Raw genomic sequence first — 16,974 nt, 5'->3', positions numbered from 1 at the left:
GACAGCCAAAGATGTAAAGGACTTTTTAGTTTTACTATTATTTTTCCTGATGGAGAAAAACTAGAAATTGTTCAAAATCCTATGGTGGAATCTCAGCTGCCAAGTGCCCTCACAGCTTGCGACTCATTGGCATAGAGTTCCTTCTTAGTGAAATCATTCCTAAAGATGGGGTGAAATGTCGTTTCTATGCTGAGATACTTGACTGCATGTTTCCTGCCCTGGGGAACCCACAGCTCTTTCTGTGCTGTGGAGGAATGATTGATGCATGTTTAAGTGTGAAGTGTCATAACCATATCATCTTAAACCTCAAAAGTCAAGTGATAAAACTTGTTTCTTCATTATGATCATGTATTAGTGGTAATTTTCTCTTTCTGAACCTTCATGTCTCCCAGAGATGACAACATGTAAGGTCATGACTACCAATGCAGTGATAGCATTTTCTTTCTGGTCTATTTCTGCATTTGATTTCATTAACCATATAATGACAGGAAGAAGTAAAGCAATTTTTATTGTGCACCAGCAAGATTCAGGGTAAGGCAAGCAATTCTATTTCTAAACCATCCCTACTCCCTACATTACAGAGTTCATTTGACTTGAGTCACATGGAGGACAACATATCATGTACTGTAGATGAAGTACTAGAAAGGAAAATAATGCAATAAATAAATAAATTGGAACAAAACTGGATAATTCATTCTATGAACCCTTGCTGTTCCACTTGCTTTTACAGAGACTGTGAGCAAACAAACCTTTATCTTATTGAATAATTAAATAAATAAAAATTAATCATGAGGAATGAATGTACAAGTTGGCACTTCTGCTCTGTATTCCCATAGAACGTATTCAGAGACATTTTGAATACTCAGAACCCTTTGGAAATTAGCAGCACCATCAGTAGCAGGGAAGAAGAACAAATGATGAGGAGAAAGAAAAATTAAAGTAAACTTAGATGGAGAAATGAAGTGAGAATTGTGGTAATTTAAAACCCAAGTGAGAAACACACACAATGTATTTTTCATGTTGACTAGGAGGCTTATGTTATGGTGGCAATTTTATCATCTCTGTGCCAAAGAAGTCATGAAGTGGTGTTCCTCAAGTATGCAGAAAATAAAAAGCATTTCCCTGATCTTTGGTCTGTCTGAATCTACACAGCGGGGATTTAAAGTACTTATTCATAGTCCAGTGTTGCTCATAGGCTATGGGGAAACATTAAGATCCCTGAGGCTAATTCACTAAAGAGAAAAGATGATAATTTTATGTCTTCTTAAATGATAGGACAAGAGTAGTGTGTAGTAATTATAGGAAGGAAGATACAGGTGAAATATTGAGAGCCAAAAGATTGTCAATGCTGAAACACACAGGGATATAATGACTAGGTAGTCTCTGAAGTTGCCAGAATGGGAGATCATTAGGAGCAGCTTATACAAACATCTTTTGGAAAAGTCATGAATAACTGATCCTGCTTAAAAGCAGGCAGGGAAACCCTGATTTTTGGTCATCCACCCATACAGTAGTGTTTTCCTGGATGATCTGGGAGAAAATAAGGAAACATCTGCAAAAGAAAAAGAAGAAGAAAGAAAAAAGAAGGGAAAAAAAAAAGAAAAAAGAAAAAAAAAAAAGGATATTATTTATTATATAATGTAAAGGGGTAATCCCCTTCCTTCCCTGTGTCTTGTATTTATGCTCTGCAGTAAGCCTCTCTCATGGTCCAGGACTTCATTACCAGTCCATCTCCTTGAAGAGCGTTCCTGCCTTGTTGCCAATTGAGAAGGACATTGAAAGAGATTTTCATAACTTTTAAGGACTTCTTAGAAGGGAAACACAAAATCCATACAAATAAGAGGCTTCTAGCAACCTCCCACCACCACAATTTTGAGAGAATTATTCTTTGCTTAAATTAATGGCATGTCTTTTCTTCTTTCTATTCAGTTTTAAAGATATAGTCCCTCTACCATGCATTTATTTAATAATCTTTTTTTCTCTTAGCACTGTATCTTCATTTTTGTGAGAATATCTCTTTTTAAGGTAGTTTTTGCATCTTGGTTATTACACTTATTCATATAAGCAATTCTTATTTATTCTGTTTTACAGTACTCATGCAGTGACTTCTTTCTCATGATTAATTTCATTGTATGTAGGAGATCAATTTAGGTACTTTGCAGGGTATTAAAATCTGTGATATATAGTATATGGCGTTATCACTAATTTGAATATGTTTATGTCAGAGAACTAGCTGAAATAAGTATAGCTGTACATACAAACATATATATGAATATATATATACATGTTTTAGCTCTTGGTTAAAGCACCACTATGAAAGCAAGTACTTAAAAATGACTGCTGTTAATGTAGTTCTACATTTGCCAACTCAGTATGCATATGTCCCTAAAATCTCTCCTCTTATGAGCAAGTTCTGTGCCTGAGATGATATTCAGCCATCTTGTCAGCCTCCACAGCTTTCAAATTGCTCTCTTGGCAGAACTGCTGGACTAACTTATTTCTGCATTGCATGTTTTCAAAGGGAAAAAGACCGGAGCTATGAATTACTAGTTCTAGATTCTCAAATCATCTCTACCTCACTCTTTTACATGCAGAATTATAGAATGCCTTGGGTTGGAATGCACCTTAAATATCGCTCAGTTCCAGCTCCCTGTGGTGAGCTGGTTGCCCCTCACCAGATCAGGCTGTCTAGGTCCCCATCCAGCCTGGCCTTGAGCAAACTCCAGGGATAGGGCATCAACAGTTCATCTGGGCAGCAGTGCCAGGGCACTCGCTGAGTAAATAATTTCTTCCTAGCATCTAAAATAAATCTCCTTATTTTAGTCTGAAGCCATTTCCTCATGTCCTGTCCTTATCTGCCCATGTAATGCTAATTTTCAGTGACTTCATGAAGGATGTGCTCTTTGGTTTCTGCATTTATCCAACAGTGACAATAGTGCTGTTGATGCCCGGAACTCTAACTTGCTGTTTAAAGGTAAGCATGAAGGTGGAAACTAATTTCAAGTGCTTTTTAATGAAATTTACTCTGTTCATTGGGTGTTTGAGTGGAGGAGAAATGTAAGCCTCCATCCAGAAATGTTAAAAAATTTTTATTTTCTCCAAAGACATCAAGGGTTTCTACCTTTATTCTTCCAGATTTACTGAAGTGGTTAGAAGTATTGCAGAAACTTTAAAAACATTGTGTTCACAAATTGGCTGAGTATAGGTACGTTTGAGTGTACGGTATATCATACCAATACTTCCACTTCTTTACTGCATCTCATTAAGGGCAGGACCTATCTGTATGTCAGAGACGTAAAAAAGGTGTGTGCTTTCATCACTTTTCTAAGTAACATGGTAGTACTGCAATACTCATAGTGGGAATATTGTCTTGGTACTTACCGGTATTCAGCCCTTCATTCACTACCTGTATGACTGATAAGGGAACAATACCTGTGGGCTGTATTGCAAAGAAATGGAATGCTTGACTGCACATCACTGTATGTATGAACTCAATGGTTTGAGTCTGGAGATTTTATCACTAATTCAGAAAGACAACAATCTACAGAAAGAGTTCAGGCTTGAATGTTCAGGGCAGGTACCTGATCTGTTTGTAAAATCACATAGGATTATTTGAGGATATTTGTTGGTTTGTTTTCTGCCTACTTGTATTAATCACCAGCAAATCTGATCTGATCACATTCTGTATGTGAAGACATTCTTCCCTACAAATGCTTTCTGTCTGACTACTTGCAGATTTATTTATTTTTTATTTTTTATTTTTTTTTTTTTCTGTGAACAATTCATCAAGGAAAGAAATGTCAAATGAATCTGACTTTACAGCTGAAGTTGTGTAAAAGTCAGCAAGTATTGTTCAGTGGGATATCTGCATGAACTGTGGTTTGGGTTTGGGTTTGGCTTGCATACATTGAAGCCTCCTGAGCTTCAACAAATCACAAACCCACTCCAGACCTCTCTATTTATTCTGGCTTCATACTGAAACCATAGAAAACACTCATCTTTTATATGTGAGAATAAAAAAGCATGACTCACCCCTAACTTTTTTACAGCTTTATGCCATTTCTAACTCTACTGATTTTAGCATTGGCCTGATTTCAGAGAAGTTAAACTGACATAAACTTACAATGATACAACATTGAATTAAGTCCCTCAGGCTTCAAAGACATGTATTACACTGATATCTGTTCACTGACCTTTGTGAAATGAATATGGAGATTTCAGTTCAGTTCATATTTGCAGAGCAGTCAGCACTGAAACCACCACCATTAATACCTCTCTTCTCTGCAGTGCAAGAGCTCTGTGGAAATAAAGACATCTACTCCATTAGGACAAGGATAAGGGACAATCTCATATATCTTAGGATAAAAGGTCATTTTTGGGGTCATCAAACTCTGCGTACTGCATCCATACCACACACACAAAAATATCTCTTTCATGCACTGAAAACCTCTCTCTTAAGGAGGTGTTTTGGCATGACAATAATCCTCTTCAGCTATCAGTCTGATTAGGGAAATAGCTTCTGCCAAAGCTTAGTGAATGACTTTGTTTTGGGCTTTTCATCTCTTTCACATGCAATGTTAAAATATTCCATGTTTATGTAAGGAAACAGTACTTCACAATTTGCAAGAAAACCTTGCCTCTAGGACTGTTCATCAGGGCATGCCAAATCATCCACTGTATTAATCACTGTGATCAGCAGTCTCATACTTCTAGATAAAAAGCCCCTACCTCAAATCATATAATGAGTTACACTAATTTAAATGGATTAATTTGTTAGAATTGATTACTGATGACTTTAAAACCAAACTGTTTTCATAAAAAGGTTTGGAGGAAGAGTAATTCTAAAGAAGTAGTAAGAGAACTGCAGATTCCTTCATAAATGATATTTCCAGCAGTTGCAATGTCTGAGCCAACGCAAAGCACTGAAACATAAAACACTCAGATGTAGTTTTCTCAACTTATGAAAAATCTATCTGATCTCTGGGCAACTTGATGGAAATCAAATTGCTTCATTTCTCCTTCCTATGCAAAACCAGATGAAAACATGTTTTAGCTCGATTTTTTCCAAACCTTTTTAAAGATTACCTGCTTTGATAAATACTTGGAAATTTCCCGATGAAAAGCACATGAGGGAGTAGTTGAATATTAATATAAACACACCAGAGGGGACATCTGAAAATCTTTTGTTATTGCTTCCTGACTTATGGTGAAAAACTTGATAGATTTCTATTTTCATTAATCTGAAAATTAATTAATTTTCAAATCTTGAAAATGTCAAATCTCTGTTAATAGTGACAGTGTGCATTTTAATCGTTTCACTGCCTATGTATTTATCTTGGCAAACCATGGAGAAGTTTGATTACATTCACTATCTCTAGACCATGAAAACTGTCTCCTTTTTTCCTTGATTTACATATAAAAATCTATTCAAAGACAATCTAAAAACAAAAATTTGTGAGACAGACTGACCGAGCTTTCGGAAAGTGATTGACATAGTTCAGCAGATGTTCCAGAAGTCATTTCCAAAAACTTAATTTTGTTGACCTTAAAGTTGTTTGCACTCTAAAACTCAAATATTAGCTATAAATCCATGCTAGCGAGTTTTTAGTCTTCAGTAGTATAGATAGATTAATTGCTACCTTAATGCTGTAAATAAATATTGAGACAAATAAGCCTGCATTTTAGGAAATGCTAGATTTATGCCATTTGGTAATTGAGAATCTAAATCTAAATGTTCTCTTCCAGCATAAAGCTTAGTTAACAGTAGGAGTAATTAATTGACTTCAAGTATAAGATGGGAAGAGTATGTGTAGTTACAAAACTTGAATTATTGAAGTAATTTATTTATTTATTTATTTTTAAGGAAATGTTCATTGAAATTTCTTTCCATACAGAGAATGAGACAGTGTAAACAAGTGGGATAAAATCTACCTAAATTTCTAAAATGAAAAAGATGGACAGCACTTTTTAATGTAAAATTAATAGATAGCCTGTATAATAAGGCTTGAGACTTGACTCTTAGACTCACAAAATAATGTCTTTTGGAAGATATCCTTCATTGGCCTAGATATGGCTTCCAAGAGTTTTTCTTTCAGAATGATTTTTTCCTTTACAAATGTCTGTCTTTCTTGGCTGACATATAGTGATTCAATAAAACATTTTTTCAAATTTAAAATTGAAATTTCTTAAGACTGAGATTTGCAACTGCAAACTTTTAGAGCCTTTCTTCGATGGATGGTGAAGGCCTGAGTGAATACATCTAATTAATCTTAATGGATTATGCAAAGACTCTGAAGTGCATGTAACTTTGATCTACTCAAACCAGCACACAATTTAATATTGTTCAACCATCATATCAGCGTATGTATATGTATATATATACAGAGAGCTTACCAAAGTAGCACAGTTTCATTGTGGGTGATGCATTTTCAGTGTCCATATTCAGTTTTTCAGACATTAGGTAGGACTTAAAAATATCTAGAAAGAAGATGATTGACAGTTTCATTGGAATTTTTTCCTATACCCATGTGTGCCTATCTATAATAGACACAGAGCATGGGTGCGTGTTCTGCGATATCTTCTCTCCAGTAATCTTCCATAGGGATCTCTAAATATTACCTCAGACAAAGCTATTGGGAAAATGAGGCTAGGCTTCAGTGTGCTTATTTTTACAGATTTAAATGGTAATTCTGTATTTTTGAACAGTGTTTCAGAGTTCCAAAGAAAATTAGTTGTTCATGGTTTTTTGGATGGGCTGTTAGCTGAGGTTTACAAAGCCAAAATTCCCATTTTGCCAGAGATTTATTATGTGACAACTGAAAATACAATTCACTTCTGACATTGAGAGGAATAAAACCTGTATATCACTCTTGGTTGAGTTATATCTTTTTAAAATAGACGAATGAAATTTTGTTTGTAGAATTTAACATTGTGGATTTCAAATCCTCACATCCTTAAAGCATCATCATAGTGCTACCAATGAACTGCACGTTCAAGTTCACTCTAGTGTTGTGTCACAAGGTGTCACAGCTGTATCTCTTTTGAGACCTACTTGGAGATATCCAAAGTATTTTTACCTTGTCACTTTTCTTGGAATTAAATCCCACATGTTCAATCCCAGAATATTAAGGAGCCAGTTTCTAAAAATCACCATAAATTTCCTCTTTCAATCTGTCTGGAGTTCACTCTGCTGATTTTGCACTTAGAGGGAACATGTGAGAAGATCTAGGGAGCAACCAGCTCTAATAATAGGCTTCAATAACGACATTTTGAAAACAAAGATATTTCAAAGTGATTATATATCAGAAGGAAATGCATGTAGAAGAAGCACATCTGACTGCTGGCAACATGAAACTTATGTCACCCACCCGGTACACCAAAATATTGTCACAGTGCTTATCCTGTCTTGTATCAACTTTTCTCAGCCTCAGGTCAGGACTGGCATTTGAAATAGTTGCAAAACCTTTGTCCTTTTATTCTCCTCATCAGTTGAATCTGATGTAGAGCCACTAATCAGATTAGAGAAACAAATATCCTATTTCGAACATCAATAGTCTCTGAAGACAGCAGTATTTCATAGACTTGAAATGTGAATCCTAAATCTTTGCAGATTTCTTACACTTTCAGTTGCTGTTGTTCTAGTTAATAATCCTTTCTTCCCCTCTACCCCCAATAAATAAATAAATAAATAAATCCATTCACTATAAGTGGGCTAAGTGCTATTTATCTAAAAGCTTCTGGCAGCTAAAGGCTAGATTAATCTTCCAGCCCAAATCAAATCATGTCAAGTCAAATCAGTTTCCTTGTATAATCTGGTTTCTGAGGGAAAGTCAGCTTCTCTCCCTTTATATGACCTATGATAACAATATGTGAAGAAGGAAACTTGTCATCTCTATGTGATGCAGACCCTGAAATGGTTGAAATCATGACTGATTCTTCTTTTTCCTAAAAAAATTTCAGTCAGTTGAAGATAAAGCTGAATTCTTGAATGCATTTCATAAAACATAGATTTGGAATGGAAGAAGCCAAAAAATTATCCTCCTATTTTATTGCTTTTTTTATAGTAAGGCTTGTAGCTGCCCTGCATGATTTTAAGAATGGTAAAATCATATATCTTTAAATATATAATTTTATATTTAGTTTCTATACTGTTTTATAGCTTTTATTTCATAAACTTTATGCATAAGAAAACCCAAATCTCTTTCAGTTTATAAATGGAAAGTCAGTAAGAGGCCTATGGAAATTACAGTAAACAACAAATTTTCCTGTAGATATATATTGACTTTATGGCATGATTAAATTTTATAAATCACCTTTCTATCTTTTATGCTTTTGAATTAGTCTTCAATCACTTTGGTTTAAATTTCCATCACCAGAATAATGCTTTTTAGCAATGACAATTGGCAATGATATTTTTGTGCTTAAGCAGTTTAATGCAATTTTCCTGAGCAAGTCACCAAGTAAAAGCCTTCCAGTGATAATTTACATTCTGACTCTAGTGTGGTTTCTGTGGTATAAAACTGTGTTAATAATAATTCTGTTATTCTGAACACAGAGTTGCTGATCCAATCTACGCTCTGTTCTTCAGTATTACTGACCTTGAGCAAGTGATGTTGGAATGTCATTAGAGTAATTACAGCCACAGAAAAGAGTGTGTGTCAGTTTAATAAAAATATGAGAATCACAGAACATTTTGCTTAGGTAGTTATTCATACAGTATTTTTCTTTTCCTTTTCCTTTCCCTTTCCTCATTTCTCTCCTCTCCTCTCCTCTCCTCTCCTCTCCTCTCCTTTTCCTAATTTTGCTTTTTTGTTTTCAATTCTTATGGACAGTGTATTCTAAATCAGTAACAAACTAGCCCTAAGTTGCTTAATTCTTAGCATTAATTACATGTTCTATGATTCATTTTCTGGAAGAAAGCTAAATTGGTTATTTCATTCTAAGTGATTTTTTTCAAATTATTTTTTTCTTTTTTTAATATATTCACCATCATTGACAAGGAGTGATGGCCCAGTCAGTAGATTACTGTCGGTATGTTTTGTCAAATTCAGTGTTTTGCAACATGATTTCTGTGAGCAGAACAGCTTAATCATAAAAGGGAGTTATTTGGGGATGAATCTATAAAGGAAATTAAAGTGTCAAGTCTGACTCCAGCATTCAAGGCATAAAACCAAAAATGAAATATCCAGTCCTCCTCATGACATTCCCCTCCTGTGTTTCCTAAACTGATTTTCTGTAGGCAATATAACCAGTGATGTGGAGGTTCTACAGGAGACTAGGATGCACTTTGGAGTACTTATAAGTTATTAATCTTTATAAAACTAACATTTTGCATCTGACATATGCCCAGTCCCTGTCAGAATTATAAACTGTGATTTTTTTTATCTCTCTGTTATTAGTGCCAGGAGTGATGGGAATGAAATTTCACTCATGATGTGAATTTACTGAGTTTTTACTGCCAAAGGGTTCCAATGTCCTAACACCCACCACCTTCAGGTTTATTTTTATCATCAGTAAGCTATTCCTGTGTGTTGAGAAGTAGACAAGTTTGAATTTCTCTTTATGAAATCCTTTAACTTTGTACATAACACCTGAAGTTTCTTTAAGTTATCAAGCAAATAGTACTGGGGTATCTATCTGGAATGGAAGATGAAGGGATGCACCACATTTCAGTGAATGCTGAATTACTTTATCTAAAGTATGTTGTAATAGTTGCTCTCTGCATGATTTAGACAACACTTAACAACTAATATTTTTACTGGAAAAATATCTCTTAACTGAATTATTATCTATGTATTCTTTAGTGCCAGTCAATGACCATGAAGAAAATCTCCATGATTTTAAAAAATAACAGATAAGTAAAAAGGACTTCAAATGTCAAGAACAGGGTGATTTCTGTTCAGTTTTGCTGATAGATGGGCCTTTGGACAGCAGCATTAGGAGATATGTGACAATAGTTCTACCATTCAGCATTTTCATCTGCACTCCAAAGTGTAAGCAAAAAAACTTAAATTATGAAATCCTGTACACTGAAGCATCAAATTCTTTAGCTTATTCTGCCACAAGGCAGGTGAGCTGGCAGAGCTGGAAATTACACTAACATGAGGCAATGAAATGCCACTGTAAGCATCTAAACTTTTCTGTTCCAGCTGTCTCGTCCTCTGGGATATTTTAGCTGGAGCCACGAATCTATGAAAATAATGTCTACAGCTCACAGAACAGTCTGTACATACTCCGTTTAGCCATTAGTTTCCCTGGAAACTTAGCAGAGACACCAGAGCAAAGTGCTTCCACTATGAAGTACTGCACAGGAGCTTAAAGCCTGCTGTCTGCACAGCACTTGCCATCTGTAGGTTACTACTGGGTTTCATTTGAAAGTTCCATATGCTTTCCTGTTTTTGATGACTCATATCTACGCATTGGTCTATATTTTTAACAGTAAGGTTTCCAGCTAGAGATCACTAACAGTAAATATATATATATATATATATTTGTACATTCTGATTTATATGAGCAACCACTGCAAAGGGGCTGATGAGCTACCTGGAGAGCAAAAGCAGTCACTACATTGCTCAGACATTGTTCTGCCACCATTCCCACCTTCTCTACCTTCTAACAGTATTGCTGAATCATAGAATCATAGAATTGTTTAAGTTGGAATCTCCATCTCTTTCTGAAGCAACTACTAACTACTTTCCCCTTCCTGTAGGGCTTTTGGCTTTGTATTTTATGTATCTTATATGTGTTACTTTTTCTGATGGACTTACAGCATGATTCTTAGCGTCACCTCATAGAAAACACTTTTATAACGATTGCTGTTGTTTCTTTTCTCACCTTTCAATTGTTGATCTAGCTTTAATTTTGAACTTATTTCAGTACAATCAGTTATCAACAACAGGAAAATACTAAGATAATGATGAGAAGAGTAAGAAAGCTGGTTCAAAATGAATGTATCAAGAGTACACCTGTTTCTTTTAAAGGTACACTATGGACTTACATGAGAATGGACTCCAAATCATGTAACACACAGGGCATCTATTCTCTACAGGGAAAATACCTGCATTTAATAATAATGATAATAATATTTTTTAAGAAATCAAGAAAGCTGGATAACAGTAATTGCTTAAGCTTTTCCAGGTTTCTGTTGTTCCTTTTTATTTCATGTACAGGTGGCAACAAGTGGATTCCCTTTCTATTAGTTATAATAATTATTCACCTCTTCAGACCTGGTAGAGTATCTGTTGAAGCAGCACATACTCTGTACAGATGTGAAGTGACTAGCACGAATAAGTCTGGCTGGAACCTAATGAGAAATGTGATCCCAGAAAAGCCCCCCAGTCTAGATAAATTAACACAATTAAGGCTCATCAAACACTCCTCAGGACCCAGTGTCAAAGTAGATATGCAGCATTCCAGCAGAGTGTGAATGTGTAATCAAATAGAGAGATGTAGTTATGCTCTGGACGCAATGTCAGAATCATTATTTTGCCTTAGATGCTTACATTTCTTATACCTCTGCCTCCAGCTCTATAATTTATCCATCACACATTTAGAAAAACACAAAATAAACAGTGAAAAGTAGTGCATAGAAACTAGCACAGCTCTACACAATGGGAATTTAAACACCAAAATAAAACAAACTGTACTTAAAAGCCGCTAAGAAATATAACTGTAATTCACTTAGACAGACATTATTAACTTAATGAAATATTAATAGGATACTCCATTTGTATCTCCTGTTCTGTCCTAATGGCTCCTGAAATGTTTTTCAGAGAGTTTTTAATGATATAATAAAATGCAGCTACTTCCCAGATAAATATCCATCAGAAATTAATAACGAATTCATCACATAGAAGCTCGATAAGAAGTATCTGCCACCTAACAACATAAAATAGAACACAGCAAGAACACCCTGGATGTTTCTAAACCTTCCACATGTAATCATTAAGATCCATTGAAAATGCAGATATTATGGTAAATGTCTAAGATTATGTAATTATTACATCTTGTCTTCTCATTATTAAGCCTTGTATGATGCCAGTCTTACCTCATAGCAAAGTATTATAGTCTCAACTAGACTGTTAGAGTCTATCAAGTTGAGCTTTTCGATGTAGCTCTACAGGACATAAATTTAAACCTGTTCTTGCTTGTTTAAGGGATGCATAGCTGAGCCTATTGGTTGTAATATATAATGTTATTGCATTTGCTTGGTAAACCTCATTTCAGACCTTTCAGTAAAATATATTTCTTTGTCATTTTTATCTAAATCAAGGAGGAGTGAAACAATTTCTTTTAACTGAAACACCAGGCCTTAGGTTTCCTTTCCTTACATCCTTCCCACTCGAAAAGTTTCGAACTATATAAAGCAAGCCCAAGAAGCAAGGAGAGAAGGGTCCAATGTTCTTCTGGTTGGCTGGTTGGTTGGTTGAATTTTGTGGGTTTTTTGTTAGTTTTATTGTGGTGGTAGTTTGGTTTTGTTTTTCTAGTTGCAACAAATACTGCTTTTTAGCAGCTTCAGTCTGGGGTATTAGTGGTGCCAAAGACTTTTCCTAACTTGGACTTACTAGAACAGCACAGAGAATCTTATTCAGGCATGTCAGTTGATACAATGATAAGCACTGAAGTAAGTGCCCAGAAAAATCAATAAATATTAGAGTCTGCTTGTGAAAGGTAGCTTGTTTTATACTCAGAGCATATGAAAATGCTCCATTTACAATGAGGGAGAGGTGCAAGCATTTAAAATTCATTGCAGGAGGAGCAGGATGGCAAAAAGAACAAATTTTTGTTATTAACAAGAAGAATGATGTCAAAGAAATATGAGCAAAGAAACTGCTCAAATTCTTTTAGATAACTCTCAGTAGTGAGTACCACAGTGCTCTGGAAAAAAGAGAATAAAAACTATGTGCAATAGGAAAATATGCAAATAATAATAATAATAATAATAATAATAATAATAATAATAATAATAATAATAAAACTTCCATTAATCATCCTGCCTTTGCATTTATCTTTACAAGATCAAAGTATGCTTGAGTCCTGACAGATTTCATAGAGAAATTCTCACTACTTTATTCTCAGATAAATCATTTTATGCCATATCAATTCCCACCATTGCCTGCACTTTATATAAATTAACAATTTGGATTTACAGGTGTCAAAGTTCGTAGTTATTGTTTTTTCTAATCTATATCTGCTTAAAAAAAAAACAAAACCGAATCAGAGAGAGGCTTGATGTTTCCATACAGATTCCCTGATATTAGTTTCAGAAAGCTTGTGCAAAAGAGCAAAGCTTTACAACGAATAATTTAAATTTCTATTAACGTCCTTGAAGATGGATCATTATCATGTGTTGCTCTGTTTTGTTGTTTCATGTTTTATTTTAACAAATCTGTGGGGATTTTCTTTCCCATTCTAAAGGGCATTCTGTTATCTGTATGGTCAGAAGCAAGTAGTATTTCTTTTATCGCTCTTCATTTTAAAAATTTAAATTCTATTTATAAAGCATTTGCAGAATACTGAACAGCAATAGATATTTAACTGAGGGTGCTTCAGTAGTCCCAGAACTGAATACAGAGAACTGTAAAAATTAGGAATTACAATTAAATCAGATCCCGATGTTGAATTGTCTGATGTTATTCTTTAATTAAATCATTAAGAACAAAAATGGCAATGGCTGCGATGAAGTATCATCTTAAAGCACGGCTCTTTAGTGACTTCCTGGTTATGTGCCATGTGATTTTAAAGGGGGTACACACAAGTAATGCATACTGTAAAACAGAGTTCTCTTTATAACAGAAACCATTTACCAGAGTTATCACTTCACCACTGAGATTTAGTGCCATAATAACAATAATCCTTCAGTCCAGGCAGAAAAATTAATTTTCACACTTTTATTTCATACTTTTAAGTTAAATTACCATATTTAAAATGAAACTGCCTTGTTTTTAGAGGATCAGATAACTCCAGAAGGGAAAAAGAAATTCATGATACAAAGAAAGCGGATATGTGATGTTTGCCCAGGTTTCTTGTGCCTTGCTGTATATGATTACTCCATCTTTCTCTACTGGAAAACAACAACAACAACAAAACCAACAACAATGGGAAAGGAAAAAGAAAAATCTAAGAAGTAAGAATTTGCATACAACATAAAAAATGTTACCGCAGAAAAAAAATGTGTTTCTCTGAATCATAAAATCATACAATCATTAAGGTTGGAAAAAACCTCTAAGGTTATCTGGTTCAGCCATCATCCCTTCACTGTCATGCCCATTAAATCATGTCCCTCAGTGCCAAATTGCTATAGATTAGGAAAAAATAAAAATAATAATAAAAAAAAAGTCATGAAAGAAAAAGATTATTTTTTCTTTTCCTTCTTCCTAAGTGCATTTCTGACCACTTTCAAAAATACCTTTTTTAACTTACACATATTCCATGCCTCACCATGATTTCCCCTGGCAGACTGCAGTATCCTTGTCACTGTGTTCCTTGCTTAATGCAGCTCTCAGGTTGGTTGGAGCATCACGCAATTTCACTTAGACTCTTAGCAGGTCTGTTTGGCACAAATAATACAGTTTGTAATGGATCTGTGCAACAGACCCACTAAAAGCTTCAATTCTGATTTTAGTGAGATTCCTACAGAAATCTGTAAAGAGGACAGGAGTGAGCACTAAGTAGTAACTCAGTTGTCAAAAGCAACTAATGTTTACTGGTCACTTAAATTTTGCAGTGAATGTCTTCAGAGAGCTTTAACGTAGAAACTTATTTTTTTCAGAATGTTTTGGGTTTTTTTTTCCCTAATTTAGAAATCTATAAGATTTTGAACTTATGTACCCAAAACACAAGGTGTTTGACAGCTTGTCTAAGATTTATGAGATTTGCATGTCCCTCAACAACAAAGTGTTAATGTATAATACTTCTGATGTATTCTGAAGTTAGGTATAACTATAGGTACAATATATATTGGCAAATGTGTAAACAGTAAGAAGCACCCCAATAAAGCCTTGCATTCTGAATCTGATCAAAGTGATCTCTTCTTGGAATATATATATATGTATATATATATATATATATATATATATATATATATAATCAAAATTTTAACAAGCAACACCAGAAAACGAAAGTTCCAGGAGGAAAAGATGTGGTCTCTAGTACTTAATAATATCTGTGATTCTGTGATTGTGATAAGCTGAGAATCCCCACTGATTCCTGTTGAAAGACATTTAGTGAACTGCTAGTGAATATCTAGTGAACTTGATGTCTTCTAGAACATAAGCACTGATTTGATTAAACTCATTTTGGAATCTAGGCTTGGTGAGATCAAGTCATCTGACATATACTGAAAGGACCTGAAGGGTCAAGAAAAGAGCCCTGAAGTTGCACAGAGTTGTTTATTCCTTTTGACAGGACAAGAAAAAAATGGCCCCAAGTTGTGCCAGGGTAAGTTTAGGTTTGATATCAGGAAAAACTTCTTTACAGAAAGGGTTATGGAGCACTGGAATAGGCTCCCCAGAGAGGCAATTGAGTCACCATCCATGGATGTGTTTAAAAACCATTTGGATGTGGTGCTCAGGGACATTATTTAGCAGAGGGTTGTTAGAATTATGGTAGTATGGTAGGTTGTGGTTGGATTTGATGATCTTTATGGCCTTTTCCGATCTGAGCAATTCTATGATTCCAGAGGTTTGCAATTCAATGTACTAAGTCTAGAAGATTCCTAAAATTCAATAGAGATGATGGGATTAACTTTTTAAGTGGTCACACATTGTTATATCCCCTTGGAATGTCATGGCAAATTCTTCTGAGTACAGAGTGCTGTATTCAGTAAACAATGAAATAAACAAACCCAGAAAGATCTCCCCTTCAATTCAGAAAATATAAAAATATCAGAACCTAGTATTTCCAGTGTTAAGCTATTTTAATGGTGTCAAGGGAAGTGAGTGTGTTCAGCTTTGCTGAGAAGAAGAATTGAGGGAAAATGCTGAGAAGGAATGAGACGTAAAATAGTTACTCATCATTGCTTGCAGGGAGGATTGTTAGTGAATGGGAAAGCTAGAATTCACGGCACGGAATTTACGGTAATGTAAGTTAAACACATAAAACATGGGTTACTAATTTAAATCTATTAAACTGAGTCATAAAACAATGTTATGCTTTGAGAAATTGAGTCTGAAGCTTTCACAGATTTGCAGGAGGTTAAGGATGCTTGGATCTCAAAATTCAAAAGTTAAAAGTCTTGAATCTCAAGGTATCCGTGAAAACTCAGCCTGCATGTATCAAAAAAGTGACAATTCACTTAACATTTAAGCAATGATGGTGCTTTTTGTACTGAGGATTAGTCCTTTGCATTCCTACCTAGTTCTCCCATGACTCTACTCCCTGAGACGTTATAGGCATGTCTGAGAGTGATGGGTTCGCTTCCCACTGTCTCGCTCTCAGATCATGTCTGCCAGTATCTCTCTCTTTCTTTTCATGCTTGCCACTAGCCACAGGCAAATTGATTCTTTCACTTTAATGAGAAAAATACCTCTATTCTTAAGATATGAAAGTGAATTGGAGAGTGATTGTCTGCAGTGCTGATTTATTTGAAGTTTTTGCCTTCACAGAAGTTTTGTACTGAGTGTGGAATGCACCTGATTACAGTTTTGTTTATAAAGTTGGAAACATTTACATAAGAAGCACATATAAACAAATATTGTGTGTATATTGATATAAAGGGTGCTGAAAGCTGTGATTTTAGATTTTTTTTTCTTCTTTTTCTTCTTTTTTTTTCCCCCCCCACACATTCTAGCTGTAAGTTAAAGCTCTTACTCAGCAGGGCTTTTCTATCAAGTGAAAAAGCACACTGTTTTTAATCTCTGAGTTTCCATCTCTGAGTTTTGTTTCATATTTGTACTTTTATCTTGGCTGCTGCTGAATGCAAATTAAATTTCAGAGCATGTCTCTCATTTCAACTTTAATACCACAAACCTTTCT

The 16,974-nt window shown here is 34.9% G+C and overlaps 1 long non-coding RNA gene across 2 annotated transcripts in view; it reads right to left on the bottom strand.

Moving 5' to 3' along the window:
* LOC107313858 overlaps window positions 1-16,974 on the bottom strand; it is a 45,803-nt gene that overhangs the window by 15,918 nt on the left and 12,911 nt on the right. The window contains exons 2-3 of one of the 2 annotated variants that reach the window (XR_001555228.2): window positions 6,394-6,477; window positions 4,194-4,297 (exon numbers count right to left, since the gene is read on the bottom strand). This is a non-coding gene — a long non-coding RNA (uncharacterized LOC107313858). The remainder of the gene's footprint in view (window positions 1-4,193; window positions 4,298-6,393; window positions 6,478-16,974) is intronic. The other variant, XR_001555229.2, reaches the window with a different exon arrangement.

The sequence above is a fragment of the Coturnix japonica genome, chromosome 4 (assembly GCF_001577835.2).
Source record: "Coturnix japonica isolate 7356 chromosome 4, Coturnix japonica 2.1, whole genome shotgun sequence".
Lineage (NCBI taxonomy): Eukaryota > Metazoa > Chordata > Aves > Galliformes > Phasianidae > Coturnix > Coturnix japonica.
Note: the sequence above shows the minus strand (reverse complement) of the source record. Positions and strands in the feature narration are given on the sequence as shown.